At 45.1% G+C, this 15,557-nt stretch overlaps 1 long non-coding RNA gene across 1 annotated transcript in view; it reads left to right on the top strand.

The window, feature by feature from the left end:
* Positions 1-1,086, top strand: part of LOC133277753 (uncharacterized) — an 82,045-nt gene extending 80,959 nt beyond the window's left edge. Inside the window, exon 4 of the long non-coding RNA XR_009746321.1 lies at positions 600-1,086. This is a non-coding gene — a long non-coding RNA (uncharacterized LOC133277753). The remainder of the gene's footprint in view (positions 1-599) is intronic.
* The last annotated feature ends 14,471 nt before the right edge of the window (positions 1,087-15,557 follow it).

Genomic DNA, 15,557 nt, shown 5'->3' with positions numbered 1-15,557 from the left:
TAGGGTTGGCAGTTCCGCACAGCCTTTGGAGCCCTGGCTCAGCAGTAAATACAGGAGTGAGCTTGCCTTGATGGGGACATCGTGCCATGTAGCTCGCACATCAGGTGTAGGGGAGGGTTTGGACCTACACTTCCTTCTCCTAGGCACAGTCCTGAAGCAGAGATTTTCTGTAGCATCATGTTTTTCAGGACTGTGTTTTCACATGTCCAGCTCAGGCTGTTTGCAGTATAAGCCCTCTGTCTCTTACACAGCTGACTTGCTTCATCTCCCCACCTTTACATCTGGTTTTGTCTGGGGGTTACCTGAGGACTTAAAGAATCAGTATTTGTGAAGGGATAGAATCATAGAATCATTAGGGTTGGAAAGGACCTTAAGATCATCTAGTTCCAACCCCCTGCCATGGGCAGGGACACCCTACGCTAAATCATACAATTGCCTGAGGTGTTACTAAATCCATGTCAAAGGATTTTCATTCATGTGTTTATTTATCCACTTGGTTTTTGCACCTTGCTGTAAACACATGGCTGTAATCACTGCGAGGCACACTGCTGGTTGAAGCAGCACCCTGGTAAAACATGACAGCTTTTGTCTTTACCCAGTGCTTTCAGAGCTTCAGAGGGAAGAAGATGGGGAATTCAAAAGTGATCTCATTATCCTCTATTGTGCATTAACAAAACCCTGGCACTAGCGCAGCGAATACAGATGGACGTGAAAATAATTGCTTGGTGCAAGTCGGATTTGGATTTTTCCTCTCACTTTATTATCTGGATGCTGAGGGGAATATTAGTGAGTTCTGCTGTGGGAAAGTAGGTCAACATCAACCCTGGGACAGAGGGGAAATGTGGTCAGAAAGTACAAGACTGACCCGCTTGTGGATGGGCAACTGAAAGAATGTGCTGAAATGACATCCAGAATGATTCCACATCTCTTCCTCTGCTTGTGCCTTTGAAGAGCCTGGCAGTGAAGCAGCTGTGTAGGCATATGTCCTTTACAATAAAAACGGAGGAAGAAACCCTGTATTGATTTAGACAAGTCAAATGTTTCTGTTGCTGCAACTGTGCCAATAAAATCAAGACTATTTCGGGAGCTTCTGGCTTGTGACAGGCCAAGGGGTGTGTATCCTGCAGGAGAACCTCCCCCAGGGGTGGTAGGGGCAGTGGGAGAGGATTAATGCTGCACTGCTGAACCAGGCATAGTGCACAATGTTAGGAGAGCTTTGCTGTAATGAAACCTGCTGCCTCCAGACTCTGAATAGCAGCTGCCAGCACTGTGGAGAAGCTCGGCACAATAGAGAAAAGGTCAGACCGAAAAAGCGGAGCTGGAGTGAGAAAGTAGCAAAGAGAAAAGGGGAAAATAAGCGTGTAAGAGAAAAAGTTGGGTTTTTTCCTTTGGGAACAGCTGCCTGCAGCATTCCTTGTTGGGAAAGGCATCCATGTGGGAGATGGGCTTTTCGGGGATTTCAGTGATTTCTCCCAGGAACTGGCCAGTAGTTCTGTAGCCTTTAACAGCCCCAGGGAAGTGCCACAGTTAATCCATCTTCCTTTTGTCTTACCTTTGTTGGACTGCCATGATGCAGTGGAGTCTCATCATGCAAGGTGCCATACCAGCTACACTAAACACTCCTGCTGCTCCAGGATGGTTACAGTTTGGGTGTAAGAGAAGAGGCGAAGCTTATGTAAAGCAAAGGAAAGCATGAGGAAGAAAGGAGGCATATTACCTGTCCTCCTTACTGTCAAGAGCTCTGGGAAAGCCAGACTTACAACACATGAAACTCAGCACTTTCTCTGAACTCCACTGTTCTACAGCTAAAATGGATTTAAAAAGGAGAAAAGTGTCACTTCTTCTCACAAATGACATAGGGAGCATTGACTCACTTGACTGCAATTTGGAGCAGTGTTGGTCTGATTCAGCTCTGGGGAACAAATAAATACCAGTGAGTGCACACAGGAAGTTTTGGACAAAGCTCTTATGAACCACTTAAGCCTAGTCAGGAGACTGGAAAGGAATTTTCCCATGGCAGACCTGATAAAAGATGTGATGCTCAGATGGAGCCATAGTCTTTAAGATCCAAAGTCTCTTTCATTTCAGGTGTGTTGACATGCAAAACTCCAGGAGATTGGGATGTTTGGAACAAAAGGAGAATGTAAATTCAAAGGAGACATTGCTGTTCCCTTTGCTAATCACATCTGGTTTAACTTGGTTAGCAGTTGTCGCAAATACCTCCAGCACTGTGACAAGGACTTACAAAAACCTGGGGAAAATCTAGCCCACAGGCTTCATTAAAGAGAGCTGAAGCCTGGGCAGCCTTTGGTTTCATGGCCTGATGTGATCAGGGAACAGACACATTTTCCTGACCTTAAGTGCAATGGCTGATATTTAAGGGGGATAACCTTTAACACAACATGACTGCTGCAGTGCCCTGATAATATATGTGCCTGCAGCGTCTCCTGGGCTTTTAGGTACATATCCATTTTGCTTTGTAAGGATTGTCTGCCTTCTCTATCACCTCTTGTCCTGTGGGATAGGGGTACCTCCATATATCTGAAACTGTTGGTGTACTCTATGGATTAGGCTTGTACAAATGACTTGTAGTGAGGCCAGCTAAAGCGCAGGTAACCAGTGTGTTGTTCAAGTGTTACTTTAACGTTAGTGCTCTTTCTCTTCACATAGATAATTGATCCTAGAACAGTTGCTGGTCGGAAATGAAGTGCTGTACACCCAGGGCAGCTTCATGGATAGCCGCAGTGATGCTTCAGCTTTCTCCTTACACTACTGAGATGAGGCTATGGGTTGTTCTGTGCTCCAGAGAGGAGTGTGATGAGATGGCGAGCAGGTTGTATTGCTTTGCTTTGGATGGGATGAGGTGGGTTTTCCTCCCAGCTGTTTGTAACAAAGGCAGCTCTATAGCTTACATCACACATCAACTTGGAATTTGATTTTATGGACTTGACATGGATTTCATTCCACACATGGATTTACATAGAATAGCTAATTAATGGTTCTGCTGTGATAATACGGAAGTCAGGAACAGTGTTGGGGCAGGGGGAAGGATGGATCAGTGTGGAATGAAAATGCCAACCAGGAATCTCATGACAGAGAGAGAGACGAAGCTGGGAGAAAGCCAGTACACATCAACAGGAGTCTCTTGCTGCTGGCACAGAGCAGAAAGCCCAGATAACACAGCAGACAGTCACTACCTGCAAGGTGAGCAGTGGCTGCATGCCACCCTAAGGACAGGGCCTGATGCAGCGTAGGGACAGGGAGTCATTTAGAAAAGAAAAGAAAGATGTTTTATCTGAATAATAAGGCAGAAAGCTTTCGCTTATTTATCTGCTTTTGAATTTTAATGATCAGTTCGAGTGATAATTACAGAATTTCTATATTTATATAAAACCAGCACATAAAATAGCACAATTTGATATTTATGAAGTGCCAGTTTTCCATAAATACAGAGATTTGTTAATGAGCGCTGGGAACTATTCATTAAAATTCAGAAGTAGATAAATAATGAATAGGAATTGCTGTTTATTCATTAAAATTCCAGGAAAAAAAAAAGGGAAAAATTTCTCCTCACTTATTGTTGCTGAATCCAGCCCAGTTGATATAAACCCAGCCCTGTCTGTATGAATCCAGAAGTGATTTGGTTTAGAAGTTTAGAAGTGATTTGTTTGAATGAATGCCATTTGACACTATTAGTGCCAGAATAGCAGAGAGTCATTCCCACATTGCAGGCTATAAGGAGGACTGGATTAAAGCTATCCAAGGCCCTAGAATTAAACAGATTTGGGGTCAGTATGAGCATCCCTGACTGCCACAGTCATAGGTGCATCTCCTCTGGGGTAAGAAGGGTCAGTCAGTGCCTGCCTGATGCTGTGTCCTGTACAGATCTGCTGCCTCTTCACAGGGTTTCTGCGTGACTTCTGACACAGGATTTATCCTCCTCCAAGGGAGGCCTTTGCTGATGAAATTTCAGCAGAACAGTGGATTTCAAAGAAACACGCAGTCTGAATTTGGTACAGGTCATAGGGTTTGTGTCAAGCTGAGTCTGCAGACTCAGCCAAAGAGGAATATTGGTTATACTCGGGTCTTTAGTTTTCAAGCATCACTTCTATCATTCCGAAATGACAGTTGGTCTTAGGAGGTGAGAACTTGACCCAGATTTGAGATCCTGAGCATGGCTCTGCTCTTTAGGCCCCTCTGCTCTGGCTTTTGAAAGGTGGGGAACATCTTTGTAAGGGCCTGTTGCTATGGAGTTAGGCAAGAACACTGTACTGGGGCCGAGGGGCTCAGCACCTTTCTGACATGAGCCCTTGGTGCTTCAGGTTGCCCAGGGGCATGTCTGTTGGAACAGTGTTGGTAAGAAAACAGATGCTAAAACAGCCCTTCACACCACATGCATGCGCCTCTTGTCAGCTGCTTGTCAGTGAGGTTAGCTTAGGTTTTGTGTAATTGCTGGGTGAGGAATAGTTTTGCTGTGTCTGTGAACTTGGATATTTAATGTATTACATGACCATCAACTTAGGATTCAGACCAGTGAGAAATCTGGAGAAACCTCATGTTGCAACCTGGGGACAGGCTGTCAGAAGCAAACTTTCAGACAAAGCCCTTTGAGTTACAGCCTTGTCCTTTTCTTCCTCCCTGTTTTGTTCCCTTTCATTGCTTTGTTCCATATATACTTTTGCTTTTACGCTCTTTAAAAGTGTCCTCCATGCCATGGAGACAGCTGCTGGGAATGCTGATGAGCATCTCTGGGCAGCGTTTTGCTGGCTCAGGGCTCTTCAGGAGAGCTCACTGGCTTCACCACAGCCAGGGCAGGAGCACAGGGTCGGAGCTAAGGGGGTTTTTCCCCACTGGCTTGGGGGATGCTGGATGTGATGCTGTGGGGAGCTGGCTCTCTCCTTTCTGGCTCTCGCTATGGAGCGTAAGGGGAAAAGTAATGCTGTCAGTTGTGTAACTGTCAAGAACACAAGGTAAAGGGTTGTCAGGGAGAACGTGGAATTGGAAATGAGGATTCAGGGGCCCCTTTAAAAGAGCTCTTGTCTTTTTTGAAACCGAGACAGACAAAACGGAGCTTAGTATATTAAAAAGGGTCTTAATGGAATTTGGGTTGTAAAAGGTCCCCTCTCCACTTTTCATTCCTTCAGTCTCCCCTTGACCTCTTGCCTTTCCCTGGAAGTTGGATTTAAAACAATAAAACGGGAGGCTTTATGTAGAATACCAAATCGATTCCTGTGGGGAACAGAATTAATTCTACTCAGGAGCAGAAAACGAAACCCAGAAGCATCAAAGCGTAGACATAAATTCAATATCCCACTGAGCCCATCACTTAGGATACTTCACCCTTTCGTGCATGTCTGTCTTTCAATCAAATGTAGATGTAGGGAAAGGGTTTATTTTAGTTTAGCCTGGTGTTACAGAAGCAGAAGGGAAAGAGCAGCAGCAGTTGCTGTCTGTTTGCTGTGTGAGGTTTATAATTTCACAAATGCCAAATGCATTAATCCAACCTGTCATGTTGCAGCTCTGTTTGTAGATCAAATGGGATTAAAAGATTTAGTTGAAGCTTTCCTGATACATTTAAATAATATGACTAGAAATGTAATATTCAGGAAAATGAATATTTTAGAGGTACGGTTTGAAGCACCTGATCTATTAACAACTGCTGTATTAAAAAGGGACAGCAAAGAGATGGTCCAAACCTGCAGAACATGCAGAACAGCCAGAACAGTAACGCACTCTTTTGGCACCAGGAACCTGGCCTGACTCATACTCGACCATCACCAGGCTGGCTTGCCTGTGGACATTCAAACAAGATGCTTTAGTGAAGGGCTCAGCATTAAGCCTGTGCTTATATACTTTGCTGGGTAGGAGCCTTCAAAACTGCTACAATACTACACCTGGGGTTTCCCTTTATTTTCCCCAGGATACCCACCATCTGAGTACCTGTAAGGGGAAGCAGTGGCCTCATCTGTTGTCTCTATTTATCCTGTGGTATCTGTTTAAAAATAAAAGTAAATGTGTTTTTTTTTAGTGGTATAATTTCCCAGAGGTGGGAAATCTGATGCAGAAGTTTAAGCGGGAGCAGTAGGGACTGTGTGACTGAATAAAGCTCTGATACAGAACACGCACCTGGGACTGACTTATTCTGCACCTGGGCATCTGGTTGCAGTGTGGAGAGACACATCCAGAGCTGCTCTGGATAACTTCAAGCATGCTTTGAAGGTTAACGATATGGAGAGAAAGAAAGAAATGTGACCTGTCTCTACCTGTAGTAGATACACTGGCTTTCAGTAGTACATTTAGGTTAGGCAGCTGCAGAGGGATGAACCTGTGCTGGAATAGCTTCAGAGATGGGCTGTTAAGGGTGATCAGGAAGATGAAGAGCTTCTGTCAAGCAGAAAGCTTTGGTAGTGTGGCTGAGCAGAGATATGGTTGCTCTTTCTAAGCCCAGAGGGAGGAAGGGAGTTTATGCTGGATGGCAAAGAGCTGTTGAACAGAACAAATAGGTATAGACAGGCAATCAGTAAACTGGAAACCTCAAGCTATCACAGGAAGGAAGTTCTGGAGCAGCTCTCTATAGCGGGAGTGTGGGATGCAAACTTACCCGCTTTTATAGCAAAGCTGCTCTGTTTCTGGAAGGGTTTGTTGGAGAGGGTTGCTTCCTGCAATCCCAGGAGAAGGCACCCACAGGCACATGATGCTGAAAGTAATGATGCTGAAGTTAATCACTCCAAGCCTAGTCAGCCCTAGCTCTGGCCAGCTCAAGGTTCTTTGCATTGCCTGGGGCAGTAGTTTTGCTAGATGTGGCTGGAGGATGAAGTGGAGACAGAGTGTAGGATGGGGAGGTTCCCAAGCTGTGAGCAGGGAGGAAAAAGACATTTATGCAGTGTTTGTGGATGTTGTGGGAGCAGCAATTATATCTTGGCCTGAGAAAAGAACTGCTGGCACCTCCATGTTCATGGCTGTACGTTATTCTTCAGTGTAGTCAGAAATATCTAAAGGTGGCAGCGTGGTCTTCACCAGGACTGGTGCAAGTGTTGCCAATTGAATGTCAATGCTAATGACTTTGAAAGAACCTTCCTTTAGAGAGCAGTGTAGGGGAGAGGGACCTGGGGGTCCTAGTGGACGACAGGATGACCATGAGCCAACACTGTGCCCTTGTGGCTAAGAAGGCCAATGGCATCCTGGGGTGTATTAGAAGGGCGGTGGTTAGTAGGTCGAGAGAGGTCCTCCTTCCCCTCTACTCTGCCCTGGTGAGACCGCATCTGGAGTATTGTGTCCAGTTCTGGGCCCCTCAGTTCAAGAAGGACAGGGACCTGCTGGAGAGAGTCCAGCGCAGGGCAACTAAGATGATTAAGGGAGTGGAGCATCTCCCTTATGAGGAAAGACTGAGGGAGCTGGGTCTCTATAGTTTGGAGGAGACTGAGGGGTGACCTTATCAGTGTCTATAAATATATAAAGGGGGAGTGTCACGAGGACGGAGCCAGGCTCTACTCAGTGGCAAACAATGACAGGACAAGGGGTAATGGGTACAAACTGGAACACAAGAGGTTCCACTTAAACTTGAGAAGAAACTTCTTCTCAGTGAGGGTGACGGAACACTGGAACAGGCTGCCCAGGGAGGTTGTGGAGTCTCCTTCCCTGGAGACATTCAAAACCCGCCTGGACGCATTCCTGTGTAACATTATCTAGGTGTTCCTGCTCCGGCAGGGGGATTGGACTAGATGATCTTTCGAGGTCCCTTCCAATCTCTAACATACTGTGATACTGTGTGATACTTTATGGCTATTCACCCTGCCAGTCTGCCCGTTAAAGACAGTCCAGCAGAGAATGAATTGCAGAATCACAACATGGTTTGGGTTGGAAGGGACCTTAAAGATCCTCCAGTTCCAAACCCCTGCCATGGGCAGGGACACGGTGAGGCTTGAAATGCTGGCTTTCATTTGAAGAAAGAACATATGAAGCCTTGGACAGAAAATCATTGCCATTTTAACATCTGCTTTTTCCTTTTTCAGTATGCGGGGTAGTAGTTACAGAGACATGGCATGTGTGTTTTCCTATAAGTAGCAGCTTGGTTAAGCAGGGGCCCTGGTTTTCAGTCATTTTGAAGTTTGGGTGAGGTTTTCATCCTCTTTCCCAGACTCTACCAACCTGTCTTCCAAAGCAGAGGCATTCATTATGTCATTTTGTGTCTCATTGTGCTGTCTACTACTTTATAAGCCTCCTATCTTTTAAAGTATATCATACATATGCAATGGAAATTCTCTTCTAGCTTCTGTACTTAACACAACAGAGAAAATAAATCAGAAGCAAACTTACAGGCACCGTATCTTGCAAGGGATGAAATAGTTCCATGTTGTATCTTCTGCTTTTTTTCCCACCTCTCTGAAATTCTCTTACCTACTGACATAGTGAGAACTACATGCTGTGAAAAATCACAATGTCTATGTTATATATTTCTGACAAGCCCTGGTATTATCCAGGGAACAATCCATTACTTCTATATCAAGAGGTGAGAGCATGTGCCTTTAACTCATGTTAACTCACCGTGATTTCAAATATAAACACTTCTCAAAAGTGGGTAAGTAAAATTGAAGGCATTAGGATTCTGTCATGTCCGGTTACAGTCAACCTCCACATTGTAGCCTGCTGCTGAAAATAAGAAGCTGTGGGGTTTGATCCAGTCATTTTTGGCTCAGGGAAGAAGCTGGTTTGTTGTTGATATGTTTCAAAGAAATGGCTTTTTTGCACAGTTGTTTCCAGGAGTGCAATATCCTCCCAGATCTCTTAATAAAAGTGCTAGATCTTCAGTTAGGTCCAGTTATAGTGGCTGGATACCTGGGAATGGATTCGGTGTCTCTGGTGGAATTAGGGCCTGTTTTCTCAAGATGTATTCATGGGTGATGGAGTGGGATTTCTGTGACTTTATTTTCAATACTGCAGTCAGCAAGGCTGAGGTGATGGGAGTGCTGAGGACCATATCTGTGTGTTCTGCCCCTGCCAGGGCTTGCAGCCAGGCTCTGATGAGTCCCCAGAGCCAGTACAGCCGAGGCTGGAGCCAGAGCAGCAGCTGGGGTCCCATCTTCTGCCAGAGCCCACCTGGGCAGGCTGCTCACTCCTGACCTGACCTGGTCTCACACAGGCATCAACCTCTCCTGTACCCATCACCCACAGCACTTTAAAGGTCATGGTCCCTGTGCACCATTGTGGGGTGCAGGGCATGGATTGATGGGATCCCCTTATACCTCATAAAGTACCAGGCTGTGTTTTGAAGACAAGTCACCCTAAACTCCTGTTACCACAAATGGAGGAGGAAATTGCGAACTGAAACCCTCTGCTGTGAGCAGAGCTGCCCTAAGGTAACCAAGCTCTTGAAATCAGCACTTTGAGTGGATCTTGAAAGCAAGGAGGATGCATCCTCCCTGCTGCTGCCTCTGTGGACGTCAGCCTGAGCACCTCCTTTGTTTTGAAAATCCATCTAGCATCTTCACCATCTAGCATAGAATCATAGAATAGTTAGGGTTGGAAAGGACCTTAAGATCAGGTAGTTCCAACCCCCTGTCATGGGCAGGGACACCTCACACTAGACCATGTTGCACAAGGCTGTGTCCAGCCTGCCCTTGAGCGTTTACAATCTAGCATCTTTACCGTCTAGCCCTTAATGCTATTTGAGGGGAAAAGGCCTATCTCTGCTCCTAAATCCTGCAGGGTTTGATGAGCTGCTCACACAGAAAGTTTCTGATGTGCATACATGCTTGCAGGAGTAAGACCCAAAGCAAATCAAGTTATGCATGACATCAGGACACACTTGCAAAACCAATTTTAATCAATTACAACTACCATTGCATGCTGAACAAGCCACAACTGGGTTGTCTTATGTGCCAGCTGATCATATTGGGCATGTAAGATTAAATTAAAGTTTTCTAATTGCGTTGAGGAACATACCAAATGCTACAGTCTAAAGTGTAGCAAATTAATTCTTCAGGCGTAGCCTAATTGGATGGAAATTGATTTATCATGTTTGGACCAAATGAGCCAGTAAGGCATGACTAGTAACACTGAGGTAAGGAGAACAACAGCTCTGTGCCAGTAACACTTAGAGAAAAGAGTATGTCCAAAAGAAATGAAAGGTGTTGTGTTGAAAAGCCTCTCTGAAGAGGGAAGAAATGATACATTCAGAGCCTCCATCGTTCATACAAAGTGACTGAAAAGCCTTTGAATGTATGTGAAGCCCCAGGATACAGTTAGGTCAGCACGGGAGAGGGAAAATGATTTTTGCAGGCTCTGTAAATATTGTTGTTCTGTTAAAAGGAGAATCTCTGCTGATAAAGCCATTATACTAATGCATTGTAGAAAAGGGAATAAAATTGCTCCTTTGTGAGAGGCCTGTAGAATTTCCAGCCATGCAGCAGGGCCAGGTGGAGGCACCCACAGAAAAGGTCTCATTTTCTATAGGAGACAGCCTATTTTAGAGTAGTTTCTGTATCTCTTTGAGTTCTCTATAGACATGATTAAACTCTGGAGCACTTTCCTGTAGTCATGGCACAGAAAGCTTTTGAATTTATCCCCAATTCACCTTTTGCATAAGATGAATATTCCCTTTCATCAATGTATGTTAAGCCTCATTTTGTCTGCCAGCCTGCAGAATGCACTGCCTGATGATACACAGATGTGATAGCCCAGAAAGCACTTGCCAGGAAAGGAAATGTGCTGGAGACCGTGGGTAGGTGGCGGATATCACTTGTGGCTTATCTGTGCAGAGCAAAGGTGGAGGGGGGGTGCTTCTGCATGGGTGCGTGATGTTCTGTACCTGCCTGGCTTACTCCCATGCCTTACCGAATGCTTTGCGCTCTGCAAAAGCACAGAACACTGCGGCTTAACATCATGTTGGGAAGTTCAGCACTGCAGTGGTTTGTTGGGAAAGGAAGAGTTGCAACCAAAGCCCGGAGCCAGGCTGCAAGAGGGTGGGTGCAGGGGCTTTGAGGTGACCTCTCCCTGGCTGGGACAGGCAGGAAAGAAGTGCTTATAAATAACCTTTGTGAATTCAGGACAGCAGCCCTTTTATTCAGTGGTTACCTTGTTGGAGGCAAGGGGAATGTCAGCAATGTTCTGAGATACGAGTAGGCCATTGGCCGCCTCCAGCGGGTCAGTATTCGCTGCTACGTGTATCTTCACTCTGTCTCCACACCCATGGATGAGAGATGGACTGTTTTCCATTTACCCAAATGTTCTATCAAAAAAAAAGGATTTTCCTCCTGACCAAACTGCTTCAGATTGCCTACTATACATGTTCAGGAGATGCTTCAAATTATTATTAATAATACGAGTAAAATTAAATTTCCTTATCACAGTGAGAGGAAGAAGAATAAAGTTTATTAAATCTCCCCACCAAAAGTGCTGACTTAATGAAAATAACAAGTCTTCATTAAGAAGAAGCTAATTTGCCATAAAGAATTGCTTTCCTCGTGGAGAGGGACCAATTGCTCTGATTGTGGGCAGCACACGAAATGTCTCCCAGAGAAGAGCTGTGCTTTCTTGAATTTTAACTGCACAGGTTCTGCTCTCCCCAAAGTGAAATGAAAGCTTTAATCATCTGGAAAATTAGAGGATGGCATTTGGGTATGGACACAAAAGCTGAGGGAAGATACAGCCTTCAGATTAACTAAAAGGGATATCTCTCTCATGACTTACAAGGTGAACTTGCTTAAAAACTTACAACTGATCAGTATCTCTAATTTTGAGGCCAAAGAGCTACGAGACAAAGAAATCCTCAGTCTGTAAAGCATGCAGCCTTTAGCAGAGCTTTGCAGTTCCTCACAGCTGGGCAGCCCCTCCAAAAGCCAGTAAGGGAGGGGATGATTCGATGACTTTCTGTTTGCCCCCTTTCTACCAAAGAGGTCATAACAGATCCAAGGTAAGGAACGTGGTTTCCTGACAGGTTATTCTCACTACGGATATTAAACAGCTCTGGAAAATTCCTCTCCTCCTGTGGCTCTGATCTTGGAGCTCGCAGTAGGTTCACCTTGTGAACCTGTCAAGTGAATATTTTACAGCAAAGCAGAGGAAGAGGTGGATTGGCTTTACTTCCATTTCTTGTTGGTTTTCCCCCTATCTGTGGGTTTCCAAAGGAATTTTAGGCAAAGTGAGTCTTTTCTTTTGGCTTCATGGAACACGAAAACATAAGGTAAAGCAGGATACAGTAAGAGCTGGTGTGTCTCACATGAAATACCTTTACAGAACAGTAGCACCTATCCTCTAAGTCTGGTCTTTAAGAACATTGATATTCCAAACCATCCACATCTGCACAAAGAAAAAAGTGGGCTATTCCCCATTGTAACTTTATGACGCAGTGGCCCTCTGCATGGCTTCTCTGCTTTGTATCAGTTGTGGATCATCCCCAGAGCTTAAAAATGTTCCTCTGGATGACTTTGAGCACATCTTCTTCTCTGATGGACGCAGGCCAGAACAGAAATTGAAAAGCAGGAGGAAAAGGCCAGAGACAGACACGCTCCTGAGCAATCCAGAGCTGTAGCAGGAAATCCCCATGGAGGCTTTTGGGATTATTTAAAGGAGGTGGTAAATGACTCAGAATAAAAATATAACATAGTCCAGAATCACCAGCTGTGTTTTCCTTTGTAGGGTCTAACAGGGATCGTGTGCTGTGTCTGACAGTGAAAACAGAGCACAGCTCTTCTGCTGGAGTTCACTGGTTGCCAAATTTTGGAGTGATGAGACAGTCTTGAAAGAGAAACTACCCTTTGGCCAGGGGAGAGGGCTCCTACCTGTCTTCTCCTAAGCAGCCTGGTTTGGGTCAGTGAGTCCCAGTCTCATGGATTAGCTGGTTTTGTGAGAGGATTCATATTAGTGCTGGTTTTATAAATGCTTAGGCATAGCTGCTACAGAGGTGGTTAATAATATGTGTTATATCAAACGGTTGCATGCATATCAGTAGTTGATATTGAAGGCGTTCATTAGCAACCTGTGCATCTGCTGGCCTTATAATACTCTGTGCAAACTGATTAATTACACCCTTTAACTAACCCCTCAGATGCTGTTTATAAATACACCTGGAATGCAAAACACTCTCACTCAGCTGCTTTCCTGACATTGGGCAGCGCAAGAGGAATCAGGTGCATTGATTCCTTGGAAGCCCAGCTAATGATAACCATAAGACTGAATTTGCCTGTGGATCTGTACATGATTCCATAAGATTTCGCTGGGACTGGTAGGTGGCAGTATGTGCGATTGCTCCTGACCCACACGCATCACTGCACACCAGCACGGGGATGCTCTGGTGCAGAAGTAGGGCAGGATGCTCCAGGTTTTCTCCCATCAGCTTCCAAGCACTTGCAATGCACAAAACAAAACTGTTTTAAAACCATCTGAAATAGTTCTAACAGTGATTCCAAGAAATCAAGTTTATGAGTCACTCTTTGCAGAAATCTATCAATATTTTCTGGGGAGATGCTTCAATAGTGTGATCAGTTGTCTCCATATCAGCTGGAGATCTTGCCCATCAAGGATAATTCTGCCTCACTTGTCTTTTCCTCTTACACATGGTCTCAGACCAAGCCCTACCCAGGTTTTGATTCCTCCTTACTTCTCTCAGGACTTACTAAACAAACCAGGTTTGTTTTGACTCCTTGACATCTGTTTCCCCTCTCGCAGGGATATCTGCACAGTGGCAAATGTCTGTGATGAGGCAGGATTTATTGTTTCTCCCATTCCTGGAACTGCAGATATTAATGATGTAAAATATTGATTTGAGAAAACAAACCTGGGAGCTGTTTCCTGAGCCGCTCACTCCGGCCCAGTGCTGAGATGTCCATCCATTTCCCATTTCCCTATTTATCAGTAAGTGAAAAATCAGGCATGTCAAGCTGTTCAGTTTCTAAAGTGAAGTACTTCTCTCCCTCAGATGCACATGAATAATTCTCATTAACCTTCAAGGGATTAATGCAGTTTCTTGCAAATGGCTGCAATATCCAGCATTTAATATTTATGCTTTCCATATGGCTAGTGCTGTCATACATTCATGTCAGACATGCTGCACAGTTAATGATATTTTAACTAAATGTGGTCTGGAAGACCTGGATGTTTGAGGGACAGTTGTGCCCATCTCCATTTTTATGGATGCTATTTGAGCCTCATAACAAAATTCCTAAAGAGATTAAATCAGCCGCTCTACTGAAATATAATGTTCAGCTGCCCTTAAAGCAGAGCTAAATGCAATGCTGTCAGATGCCACGCCGAGCCCCAGCCAGCTGTTTGCTCCCCATGCAGACCTCGAAGTGCTTATAAGACATAGGATAGAAGATGAGCTGGGAGCAGTTTCCAGGTTGGAAAACAGAACAATAGAGTGGAAAGTCAACCTTGTCCAGACCCAGCAAACCAGTGCCAGAGACTGGGAGAAAACAGTGGTCTGGTCTATCCTCTGGTTAGACCATGCTGTGCACAGGATACCCAGGTACTATGCTGTGTGTGTCTGTCCTCTGGTTAGACAATGCTGTGCACAGATACCCAGGTGTGTGTGTGACTCACCTGAACTGGTGTTACTGGTGTGAAGAAGCAGTGCAGGCTGCCATAAGGCTGTAGCTGTCACTGGGACTGAGTTCAAAAGAAACTAGGAATTTGTTGCACTCTTCCTGTTTCAAGTCTTCCCTTCTTTACCACCCCTTACCCCAGAAATGAACATACTCAGAATTTCTATTCAATGTCAAGGCAAATGTCAAGATGTTCACTGTTGATTTTGGGTAGGTCTGCTCTGGAGCCTTGGCCATCAGCTTTTTACTGAAGAAACAAGATGCAGCTGGGAAACATTCTTTGGCTACTTTCTTTATTTACATGTCCATGCATTGCTGCATAAGGAGAGACAGTCACAGACTGCAGGCAGGAAGCCTCCTAATCCTGGGATCTCAGCCCAAACACTTCTGCCCAGTTCCCATGGAACAGCTCTGCCCAATAGCTCAGTCTGGTAAAGTGATCAAAAGGGAATGCAAACAGTGTGCTTCAGCTTCCTGCTTAATGGACTAAATATCCTCCCATCAATCAGAACTGTGGTGTTTCCTCCAAAATGAAAACCTTACTCTTGTGTTAAAGGGAAAGGACCTGTAAAATGTTGATGGTGCTGCTGCCAAGCAGTGGTTTTACAGAATCCCAGACTGGGTTGGGTTGGAAGGGACCTTAAAGCACATCCACTTCCAACCCCCTGCCATGGGCAGGGACGCCTTCCACTAGAGCAGCTTGCTCCACGCTCCATCCAACCTGGCCTTGAACACTGCCAGGGATGGGACAGTCACAGCTTCTCTGGGCACCCTGTGCCAGCGCTTCAGCACTGTCACAGGGAAGAGCTTCTGCCTAAGAGCTCATCTCAGTCTCCCCTCTGGCAGGTTAAAGCCATTCCCCTTGTCCTACTACTACAGGCCCCTGTTCAAAGCCCCAGAGCACAGTAGAGGGGGAGAAGTTTGTGGAGCAATGTTGTGGAGAGACATGAGTGCAAATTAGCATGACAGGGTCGTCATCACAGGTGTGGATGTCTCTTGCTCTACTGTAACTAAAGC

Source organism: Pezoporus flaviventris, unplaced genomic scaffold (genome assembly GCF_033815535.1).
Source record: "Pezoporus flaviventris isolate CSIRO_AGI_PZ_B2104156 unplaced genomic scaffold, CSIRO_AGI_Pfla_v1 ptg000063l, whole genome shotgun sequence".
Taxonomy (NCBI): Eukaryota; Metazoa; Chordata; class Aves; order Psittaciformes; family Psittacidae; genus Pezoporus; species Pezoporus flaviventris.
The sequence above is the reverse complement of the archived record's forward strand: the minus strand, read 5'-3'. Positions and strand labels throughout refer to the sequence as shown.